An 11,561-nucleotide genomic window follows, 5' to 3' on the forward strand; every position below is an offset into this window, starting at 1 on the left:
AGGGTCAAATGCACTAATATTGAAGGTGGAATTCGAAATAAAAGATTGCAACATAGCAAGGGACAGATCTGTGTGATTCTCCCAATCAGGATAAGCACTCAGATCCGGGATCGAGAGAGAAGTTAATTTTTTAGATATCGCCAATCCAAAACAGGTTGTCTGAAAAATTGTGGAATTTAAAAATAACATGTGGTTTGGGATGAGGCAGGCACGATGTAAAGCTTCTGTTCCTTGTACTTGCCAAGACTTAGTGCCCCAAACCGATTTGAGATCAATAGTATCTCTCCAAACGTCATACCCTCCAATTGCCAAATCGTCCATAAAGGACTTAGAAAACAACAATTTAGTGTGCGTCAAATGCACCTTTGAAATAGGTTCGTCCTTAATTTTAAAATAAAAGGATGCATTATTGGACACACTGAAATCTGAAAAATATGAAAATTTGTTGACCAATGTCTTTGAACTACCAACCATCGGGGCAGGGCAATGTTCCCACTGAGTAAAGTTGACTAAACTACGAAATGTGCTAGCCCTATGAAGAAAATGAGTACCATAAGGTTGATAACAAAACTGCTCTGCATAGTTTTCAGTATTCAAATACAAATCCTCAGCATCAAATGCGGCATAGTATTTTAAATCAGAAAACAGTGTCTCTATAGTTTTTACATCCCGATCATCTGATCGAATGTTCTGTTTTACCACATCACCCATAGAAACACGATATACAGATGGTACATTAATCACTTCCGTGGGCCCATGAATTTGAAATTTAACAGCATCCCATGCTATTCCATCACGGACAGGCCAGGTGGTAATGTTCACAAAAGTCTGGCCCCTCTTCATGATGTGTGACGATGAATGTGGGGCCAAAGTTCCATTAATTAATCTAATTGTAGAACGTTCATTCAGGTAGTGTCCATTTATAAGCCTAAAAAACACCACCACAAAACCAATGGACATGAACAAAAAAATGCAAATGAGCACCAGCCAAATGTAAATCCAGGGGGGAACCAAAAATTGTCTCTTGAACCAGGCAAAGAATTTTGAAAATTTGGAAGGGGCAGTGGAAGTCAATGATTCAGTTCCAAAGGAAGAATTAGACTGGATAATTTCAGTTGAATGCAAAAGGGGCAATGGAACATCAGCAGGATAAGAATACTCAGCATCATCAGGCAAATCACCATCCGCAGGTGACACAGCAGAATCAGAAAGTACTTGCATTTCAATGGCAACCTCAGGCACGATGTCAGATGGTGGCACCACAACAGAACTGCGCATCATCGAAGGGCAAGAAACTGATGGTGTCAGACTATGGAGTATCGGCCACCCTGTGTAGCTTGACATTGTCAACTGAAATGTACCTGTTGTCTCTGTGACCAGGAAGTGGAGGCAAAACAATTGTACGGGTACCCTCAACTCCAAGCACCGGCACTGGTGCACGATAAGAGGGGCCAAACTCTTTCTTCTTCTCCACCTTTTCACGGACCAGATCACCAACTCTGGGTAGCCAGCCGACTACCGGAATCTGAAGTCCAGCTTCGGACGCAGAGGATATGTGCTCTTTTGCTAGAGTGTCTCTTGCTTCTTGAAGATTCTGTAAGACAGTACAGTGGTCATCTAAGTCAAAAGGCGCGGCCGCCGCCGCCATGTCTAGACCCTCAAGGTCTGGGACAAACATTTGAACCCCGAAGAGCATCATGTATGGGGTCCTCCCACCCAGAGACCTTCTAGGGAGATTATTAAGTGCACGTTGGACGTCATACAAATGAGCTAGCCAGTTTTTGCCAGTACCTAACACCCTGGCTGTCAATGATTGCTTTAGGTCACGGTTCATTCGTTCCACAACACTATTGCCCTCAGGCCGATATGGAGACGAAAATTTGACTTGGACCCCCAAACTTCTCATAGCTTCTTTGTACGCCTTAGAGGCGAACGCAGGGCCCTGATCAGAGTCAAGGGTTCCACATGCAAAACTCCCTATAAAGACACGCAATGCTTTGATGACAGTCCGGGCGTCAGCACTCCTGTGTGGCCACACCCAAAGAAAACGTGTGCACGAATCCACTGCAACCAAGATATACTTGTACGCAGTGTCTGAGGAAAAAGGACCGCAGTGATCTAAATAAACACACGCTAGTGGTTGATTAGATATATGCAGCTGCGTTTGTGGTGGACGCGCCATCGTAGATGGCTTTATTTGTTGGCAAATACCACAATTGAGGACATAAGTCCGCGTATGTTTGTACAAACCGTACCACCAATAACGCTGTTGCAACAGTGACACAGTTGCGGACACTCCGGCATGCGCTGACGCAACACCCTCGTGTGCAGCTTGTACCAAAGCAGGTCTGCAGTCCGAATTGGGAATAACTCTATCCCCAACATCATTAATCCTCACTAACGGGACGTTATCAGGACTTAAGTGATAATGGTATCGAGAAGGGAAACCTCTAGGGAAGTTTGTCCCAGTCTCTGAAGCAGCAATGGCTGCCAAGATGTCATCATCGATCTTACTTTTGGATCTTGTAACTGCTGCTACTAAGTATGTTGCCACTGCTGTTTTAGCTGCCTCGTCAGCCAAACTGTTACCGACAGCATGGACGCCAACTCGTTGGTGACCAAGAGTGTGAATAACATTCACAAGGGGTCGACTGCCTTTTAGTTCAGCCACCCTAGCCCAAAGCGTTTTATGCTTCACTGTGCTACCTTTTGAATCACGAAATCCATTCGCGATCCAAAACATCAGATTGTCGTTGTAAGATTGAACACAATAGTAAGAATCACTCACTATAAGAGTTGTGACTCTATAATCAGCAAACTCCAGTGCAAGCACCAGAGCTCTAAGCTCCGCCAATTGTGCGGTACAATCACCCAAAGTCTGCGTATGCACCGCATCCTGTATGAATTCTCCATTCACGAAAGTACCAACAACAATTGCGCAAGCCGATGAATAAGCGTGCCTTGATCCAGTTGCGGGCTGCGCGGACCCATCAGTGTATATGACACAATGGAACTCCTCCAACGGGCGCAATGTAAGTGGAGCCGGATGAACTAATTCATACTCCAAACTCTCCTGAGTCTGTAGCCCTGCGTCAAAGATGTATTCGACATCAGGCGAGGCTAAGGAGGTCGCCCATTGTATCCACCTTGGATGCAAAGCTTTAGAATTCGGCACACTTGCTTTAGTGACTGCCTCTAGGGCAGGAAATGGTGTCACCACCATCATGCGTTTCCCCTGTGATAGCGCTCGTTCTTTCAGGATTGCCATCTGAACTGCTGTCAAAACCTTTTCGACAGTGGAGAAACGCATTTCAGCCGAAGTATATAAATGAGATTTGTAAGCAATGGGGACCGTGTCGCCCTCATTGTATGTTAAGTACGTGAACCCCTCCACACCCGGTACAATTCTTATGACCAGGTTTGTGTGGTTATCACGAGTTTGTAAATATTTCGCAGTAAGAAGGTCAGACTGCAAAGAGTGCAATGCAGCCGAATGCTCTGGCAGCCAGCAAGATTTGGTAAAAGTTGGTTGTACCAAGGCATATAGTGTCTTGATACGCTGGGCATATTCAGGAATGTAGGTTCGACCGAAATTCAGAAAGCCCAGCAATGATTGTAGTTGTTTCAATGTCGCAGGGATACGAAGGCGTGCGCATTTCTCAAGGAACTGCGGAGCCAAGCCGCGGCCCTCATTGTTGAGTTCGTACCCCAAGAATAATACTGTGTACTCGGCAATGTGGGACTTCTTAAAGTTAAACTTGTAACCAAAGTCCGCAAACATAGTAATTATGTTGTCCACGCGAGCAAGGTGTGGAAGCAACTCGTCGTCTGTTAAGTATATGTCATCAACGTACGAGTAAGCCTCCGGGTCTACCATCTCTAAGAGAGAGACCACACGGGCAGCAAATACCCCAGGACTGTTTTTATAGCCCATTGGTAGCCTTTTGAACACTTTTTGTTTACCACCCGAAGTAAAAGCGGTCCACTCATAACTATGAGGGGATATGTTATGGCAATAAAAGCCATTGGACAAGTCGAGTGTGGTTTTGAACCTCTTTCTCACAAGACTATCGACGAGAGCCGAACTATGGGTATTTTGCACCGCACAATTCCGGCAGTGCGAGTTTAAGTGCCGGTAATCCAAAACTAGGCGGTACGATCCGTCAGGCTTCGTCACAGTGAATAAAGGATTATTCATGGGTGACACACACGTTTCAATTACTCCCTGATATTCCAATTGTTCAAGGAATGACGCGACGTGAGTCCTAGCTTCCCGACGCATAGGGTATTGAGGTTGTGGCTGGGGGTCGGACCGCAATGGAATTTCGTGGAGGGCAGAACATTTATCCCACCCCACCTGATTACGATACAACGCAGGTGCTAGCACCCGTGCCCACTCCTCGGCTAACTTCCCAGACTCCTCCTTGGGCACTACGTGTCCAAAAGAAGGAAGAATGACTTCTTCCCCCCTTGGAGCGTCTAGAACGAAAGCCGGGGGCCAATCTTTCTCCGCCAATAGTATATCATAGGTGGTCGTCAGATTATCCCAAAATACCGCGTTAATTTTTCGTTGTATGTCACCCTCAATATTGAGGACTACGTCAAATAATCTCTCAGGGGGGGCTACGCGAGTATCAGCAGTTTCTACTGTCACATAGATTTTAGTTGCTGTCGCCTCCAGAAATGGACGCAGTGCTCCCCGCACTACTGTAACTTCCGCCGTGCTGTCTAGCAGCGTCAGCGCCCATTTCATGTTCAGAAGCTGTGTCCGTACCATCTGAGGCATTCTTCGCTGAGATTGCAGCAACTTTCTTTTTCTGAAACGGTGGACGTGCAGAATCTTCTTGCTTGCCTTTTCCGTCCGCCTGTCGGGGCTGGTCTCGACCTTGAGCACCCCGGCCTCTCCCACGGTCTCCGCCACCAAAGTGTGAAGCCGTTGATTCCTGTGAAGAACGAGGAGAGCGCTGGTCAGGAACCGGAAACCTATCAGGTGACTTAATACGAGAACGATCACGCAAATCATAAGTGCGTTCAACATACGCCTGAACAGGAGAGGCAGGACGAGTATCCTGTTTCTGTTGCTGTTTATCCTGTTTCTTAGCTCGCCAATTTTGTTTTGGAAAGTTGGGTTTATCGTCTTTTGTAGACAAACTCACTTTAGTGTGCTGTACTACATCAGGAATTTTGATGGTGGGTTTCACGCCTAGTGCGCTACGTCCAACCATCCTATAGGCTTTTGCAATAACTTTTGCAAACTCCCTCGGCTTATCTTCATCCGCAATTAGTGCCATCATGTTTCCCACTTGAAACTGCATGGCATCTCCTTTGAGATTTCCCATAATCATGGAACATACTATATCGAAGCTGTCGATAAGCCGCATCCCCAACTCAATAGCTGCTTCCGCACCATGATCCTCCTGGACTTTTTTGATAACGGAAGGTAGTACCGGCATAGATGTAGTGCCGAAGCACTTCGAATAGGTCGCGGCAAAGACCTTGCCCCAATTGTCACAATCGACAATGTCCGGGACTAGTTCTTTCGGCAAAGTAATAGTGAGTATCCTGTGTTTTTCCACAGGACTAGTGTTAGGAAACACGGCTTCTAGTTGATCGAATTTCTCTGCAAGCCAATAAGGATACTCATCCTTATTCTGGGGGCGCTTGCCAACAACCGCGTTTACCATTACAGGACTGATCACCACCGCATGATGGTGATCAGCCCCGTGTCCCGCAACTGTAGGTGCCCCCACCTGTACAGTGCGCGACACATACTGCACTAAAGCCCTATGGACCGTAATCAGGGTTGTGTGTAGTATACGTAAGCTATCCACACCCACCGTCAGGTAGCGTGGATGAGGTGTATGTCCGGCCAGCACCGGCCAAGTAGCTCCTTCAATTGACAAAGGACCCAGTCTCGCCGGGGTGACCGTGTGGGGGAGGGCGCCATTAAACCAAATAGTGTGCTGCCAGGTAGAAATAGGAATTTCTAAAGCCATATATGGGGTATAATGAAGAGGCACCTGCGTAGCAGTGTATTTGTGGAACGTTTTATCGACATCTTCCACAGCCTCAAAGGTAACCCAAGAGTAAAACAACTCATAAGGGTAAGTGGCATTTGTACTAACGACAAACACCACTGCCATCCCGTCATCAGGCACCCCATACGTCCTCAAATGAGCACGTAGAGACACCCTACTATGAGCGGGAATTTCTACCGCCATTAGGACGAAAAAGAAGATACAATGAGATCTTCAGTAGCACTTGGGCTTAGATTAGTGTAACCTTTTTTATTATCAAGCTTGAAAGAACCTATAGCCTAAAACCTAGGTAGGTTAAACCGTCACTCCCGTTATCCGGAAACCAGAGTGAGGGCGTTGTGGACTAATAAAAGCACTACTAAGGCATCTCAGATATTAAGACCAAACGTTAGGTGCGCCATGTTGTAGGGATTCTGCGTATGCACAGAACTATGCGCAGGAAACCAGAACCTTAGAGAATTGTGGTGTACCAGAAACTCCCCTCAGAACTAAGAACCCCTTATCCGACTAGCTTAGTGTCACATTCGTTATCCGAGATTTAGCTTGGCGGTCCCAATGTATAGACAACCCAGAACATGCGACTTAGTTATTCTCAGGAATGGTGGGAACCCAAAATACCCGTTTGCACTTATATATCAGTCCACAACAGAATAACTAAGACACAGTAAAGTTTAAAGAATTTATTCATAAACCTCGAGTCCTGTTATACAGTACTTTGGCTAACATAAGCAGACAAATGGTTAAGATCATTACCATTAGCATTGTTACAATACCATAGAAAATGAAAGGAGCGATCATATTAATAATGACAGTGGAAAACAACCACCCTCCTTTCTCTAGCAACTAATAAAATATTATTAGACTATTAGAAGGTCTCATAGGCTTGCATAGGGGACCCCATACCGTATAGATCAGCTTAGGTGTATCACATCACAGGATCAGCTCAGTGTTCTCTGCTTCAGCTCTTCTATCGAATGTGTCTAAAAACCTGCTGCGCTGTAATATTAAAGCCTACGACTTTCTGGTATTTGCAGCTGCGTGCATGTTATGACTAAACAGTGGTACGATCACCCTGAACACAATCAGCCGGCACCGTCTAGTGTCCTAGAACAGTTCTTTACTCGATGTACAGACCAAGGGCACTAGCAACTGTTAACGATGTATAAATAACATTCACTTGAGACAAGAGCGAGTCTGCATTTCTCAAATGAATAACATGTAACAACAGTGTCGGGTGCAAAGGCATCAAAAGCAGCAAGATGGCTGTCTAACAGCTAACGTGATTGAGCTAACTTAGCACTGTAAATAGGGAGTGGCCTAAAACCACGTGACAGAACGATAAAGAGACATTTCATATATATATAAAGTGAGGCCACCCTGAAGGGCCGGGGGCTACGGAAATGGGGGAACGCTGACGCTTCTTCAAGATATATATATATATATATATATATATAGATTACCTACTGGCGGTCGCCAGTAGGTAGTTATAGTTAGGACCTATTTTCCATAGGAAATCCGCAACATTCTATTGGGAATATCTTTGGCGCCGATTGATGAATCTTCGCGAAATTCTCCAAACTTTTGGCCAGCTCCGCTCCGCTCCTACCCTGAAAGTTTCGTGGTGATTCGTCAAGCGGGGGCCGAGAAAAAAGGGGGGTCCCAAAACGCGTTTTCCCCATGCAATTTCCCATAGGATTTGTTGTCACAGCTACAGCCCGAACCGCTGAACGGAATGACACCAAATTTGGCAAAGAGGTAGTCCTCAGTTCGGACTCGTGACTTTTGCATATTTGGTGTGAATCTGTTCAGTAGTTCCTGAGAAAATTAGGGTAAAAAAGTTAGGGATATCTATGGCCGCTGAGGATCCGCGGACCCTACCCGCACCGTAAGCGCACCCTCCCCGAACCGAGCGCGCACCCTCCTGATCGCGCGCTGAATGCTAATTGGCTGTCGAGCGTCTCTCTACATTCAAAACCAGGAACTGTTGGTGGCCATTTTCTGCCTCGGTAGAAGCAAGGCTGAAGAAGCAAGGGGAATAAGTGCGTAAAACATATAAAGGGGGCAGAGTGGAAATACTCTGACCCTCTAGAGGTGCTTAGGGGGTCCCAGAAGGACCCCCTGGGGTCCCCCTTTTTTTGAAAAAAAAAGCGGTGAAATGCGCGCACGGTGCGCGCATCCTATCGCGTTGGATGCACGGATCCTCTCGCGGTGGGTTCGCGGATCCACGGCAACGTTTTTTGAAAAACGACAAGAAATCATTGGTTGTATAACAACTTTCTACACTGAAAGGTAGGGTGTATATTTTAGTTTTTTAAAGGTATGATTGTTATTGGTTAATAAAAAGAGATTGTAAGGAACATTATATATGATAAGCTGATATGTTGAAAAGTCAAGCACACTTCCTGTCTTGTGTAGGAACATTGTGTGCTGAACTTGTGACCTGTGAGCTCAGTGCAGCGTTCCATGAGCTGTTTCTATGGTAACAGGCAGAAGGCAGATTGGGCAAAGGGTTGAAATGTTTAACCAATAGAAATGTGTGTGTGCTTTTGAGTTTATGTGCGAAGGATTGTGATTTGATGTTTACATGTATATGTGTGGAAAATGAAAGGGAAACTTTGTCATTCTTTGCTTTTGCTGAGAGGTGCACAGTACAGAGATTCTGTAAAAGAAAATATGGTGAGTGATTGATATACTTCTTAATCTACAAAAGAACTTGAAAGATGAGTTATTTAATTGTGAGGGGATTTATGTAGACTATTTTGATTTTAATCAGACTAATGTATTTTTCCTGCTAAAGTGTAGGGAGTACTTTTTTTCTCTACAATGTGTGTGCATGTAGAAACCATTCTGTGATAGGCATTTGTGTTTTTCATGTGTTTGTAGACAGATAACTGTGCAGTTTTTATATTTTGGTAGAATTAGAAACCAGTCATTGTTTATGAATTTGTGAAATGAGTTATGTTATGTTTCTATACTAAAATGTAGTACTACTTCTAGATGAAGAAATGTGTTTTGATATAGTGCAAGGGATAGTGTTGTTTGTCTAGAATCACACAGTGAGTCTGTGTGTATTTGGGAACCACTGTGAGAGAAGCATTTGGTAACATCGTGTGTTTGCTGACAGATAACTGTTTTAAAACCAGTCAGGTTGTCAAGTTTTAGTAGCATTAGAAGACAGTTATGGCTTATGATTTCATTAAATGAGTCAGGCTTTGACACAAAAGTGCAGTCCTGAAATATGTAGATTGTGTGCAGTTCCCTTACCACTTGCACTGTAGTGAGTGAGTTTTGGTAAACTCATAGGGATAGTGGTGCTTGTCTAGAATCACACTGTGAGTTAGTGTGTATTTGGGATCAGTGTGAGAGAATCATTTGGTAACATCATGTATTTGCTGACAGATAACTGTTTTAAAATCTGTCATGTTGTGAAGTTTTAGTAGCATTAGAATCCAGTCTTTGCTTATATGTTGATTAAATGAGTTATGCCTTGACACTGATGTGCTGTACTTAAATATGTAGATTGTGTGCAGTCCCTTTACCCCTTCCACAGTAGTGAATGATTTTTGGTAAAGTCCTAGGATAGTGTTGATTGTCTAAAATCACACTGTGAGTCTGTGTGTATTTGGGTAAGGATTGTGAGAGAAGCATTTGGTAACATCGTTTATTTACTGACAGATAACTGTTTTAAAACCTGTCATGTTGTCAAGTTTTAGTAGCATTAGAAGCCAGTCTTTGCTTATGCGTTGATTGAATTAGTCAGGCATTGACATTAAAGTGTAGTCGTGAAGTATGTAGATTGTGTGCAGTTCCTTTACCACTTCTACTGTAGTGAATGAGTTTTGGTAAACTCTTAGGGATAGTGTTGTTTGTCTAGAATCACACTGTGAGTCTGTGTGCATTTGGGAACCACTGTGAGAGAAGTGTTTGGTAAGATCGAGTATTTGCTGACAGATAAGTGTTGTAAAACATGTCATGTTGTCAAGTTTTAGTAGCATTAGAAGACAGTTATGGCTTATGCTTTCATTATATGAGTCAGGCATTGACAGTAAATTGCAGTTGTGAAATATGTAGATTGTGTGCAGTTCCCTTACCACTTGCATTGTAGTGAATGAGTTTTGGTAAACTCATAGGGATAGTGGTGCTTGTCTAGAATCACACTGTGAGTTAGTGTGTGTTTGGGATTACTGTGAGAGAAGCATTTGGTAACATCATGTACTTGCTGACAGATAACTGTTTTAAAACCTGTCATGTTGTGAAGTTTTAGTAGGATTAGAATCCAGTCTTTGCTTATGCGTTGATTAAATGAGTCATGCTTTGACACTGATGTGGTGTACTTAAATATGTAGATTGTGTGCAGTACCATTAACTCTTCCAGAGTAGTGAATGAGTTTTGGTAAACTCATAGGGATAGTGGTGCTTGTCTAGAATCACACTGTGAGTCTGTGTGCATTTGGGAACCACTGTGAGAGAATCATTTGGTAACATCATGTATTTGTTGACAGATAACTGTTTTAAAATCTGTCATGTTGTGAAGTTTTAGTAGCATTAACATCCAGTCTTTGCTTATATGTTGATTAAATGAGTCATGCCTTGACACTGATGTGCTGTACTTAAATATGTAGATTGTGTGCAGTCCCCTTACCCCTTCCACAGTAGTGAATGAGTTTTGGTAAAGTCCTAGGATAGTGTTGATTGTCTAAAATCACACTGTGAGTCTGTGTGCATTTGGGTAAGGATTGTGAGAGAAGCATTTGGTAACATTGTTTATTTACTGACAGATAACTGTTTTAAAACCTGTCATGTTGTCAAGTTTTAGTAGCATTAGAAGCCAGTCTTTGCTTATGCGTTGATTAAATTAGTCAGGCATTGACATTAAAGTGTAGTCGTGAAGTATGTAGATTGTGTGCAGTTCCTTTACCACTTCTACTGTGAGAGAAGTGTTTGGTAAGATCGTGTATTTGCTGACAGATAAGTGTTGTAAAACATGTTATGTTGTCACGTTTTAGTAGCATTAGAAGACAGTTATGGCTTATGCTTTCATTATATGAGTCAGGCATTGACAGTAAATTGCAATTGTGAAATATGTAGATTGTTTGCAGTTCCCTTACCACTTGCACTGTAGTGAATGAGTTTTGGTAAACTCATAGGGATAGTGGTGCTTGTCTAGAATCACACTGTGAGTCTGTGTGCATTTGGGTAAGGATTGTGAGAGAAGCATTTGGTAACATCGTTTATTTACTGACAGATAACTGTTTTAAAACCTGTCATGTTGTCAAGTTTTAGTAGCATTAGAAGCCAGTCTTTGCTTATGCGTTGATTAAATTAGTCAGGCATTGACATTAAAGTGTAGTCGTGAAGTATGTAGATTGTGTGCAGTTCCTTTACCACTTCTACTGTGAGAGAAGTGTTTGGTAAGATCGTGTATTTGCTGACAGATAAGTGTTGTAAAACATGTTATGTTGTCAAGTTTTAGTAGCATTAGAAGACAGTTATGGCTTATGCTTTCATTATATGAGTCAGGCA

This window comes from Triturus cristatus, chromosome 12 (genome assembly GCF_964204655.1).
Source record: "Triturus cristatus chromosome 12, aTriCri1.1, whole genome shotgun sequence".
Classification (NCBI taxonomy): Eukaryota; Metazoa; Chordata; class Amphibia; order Caudata; family Salamandridae; genus Triturus; species Triturus cristatus.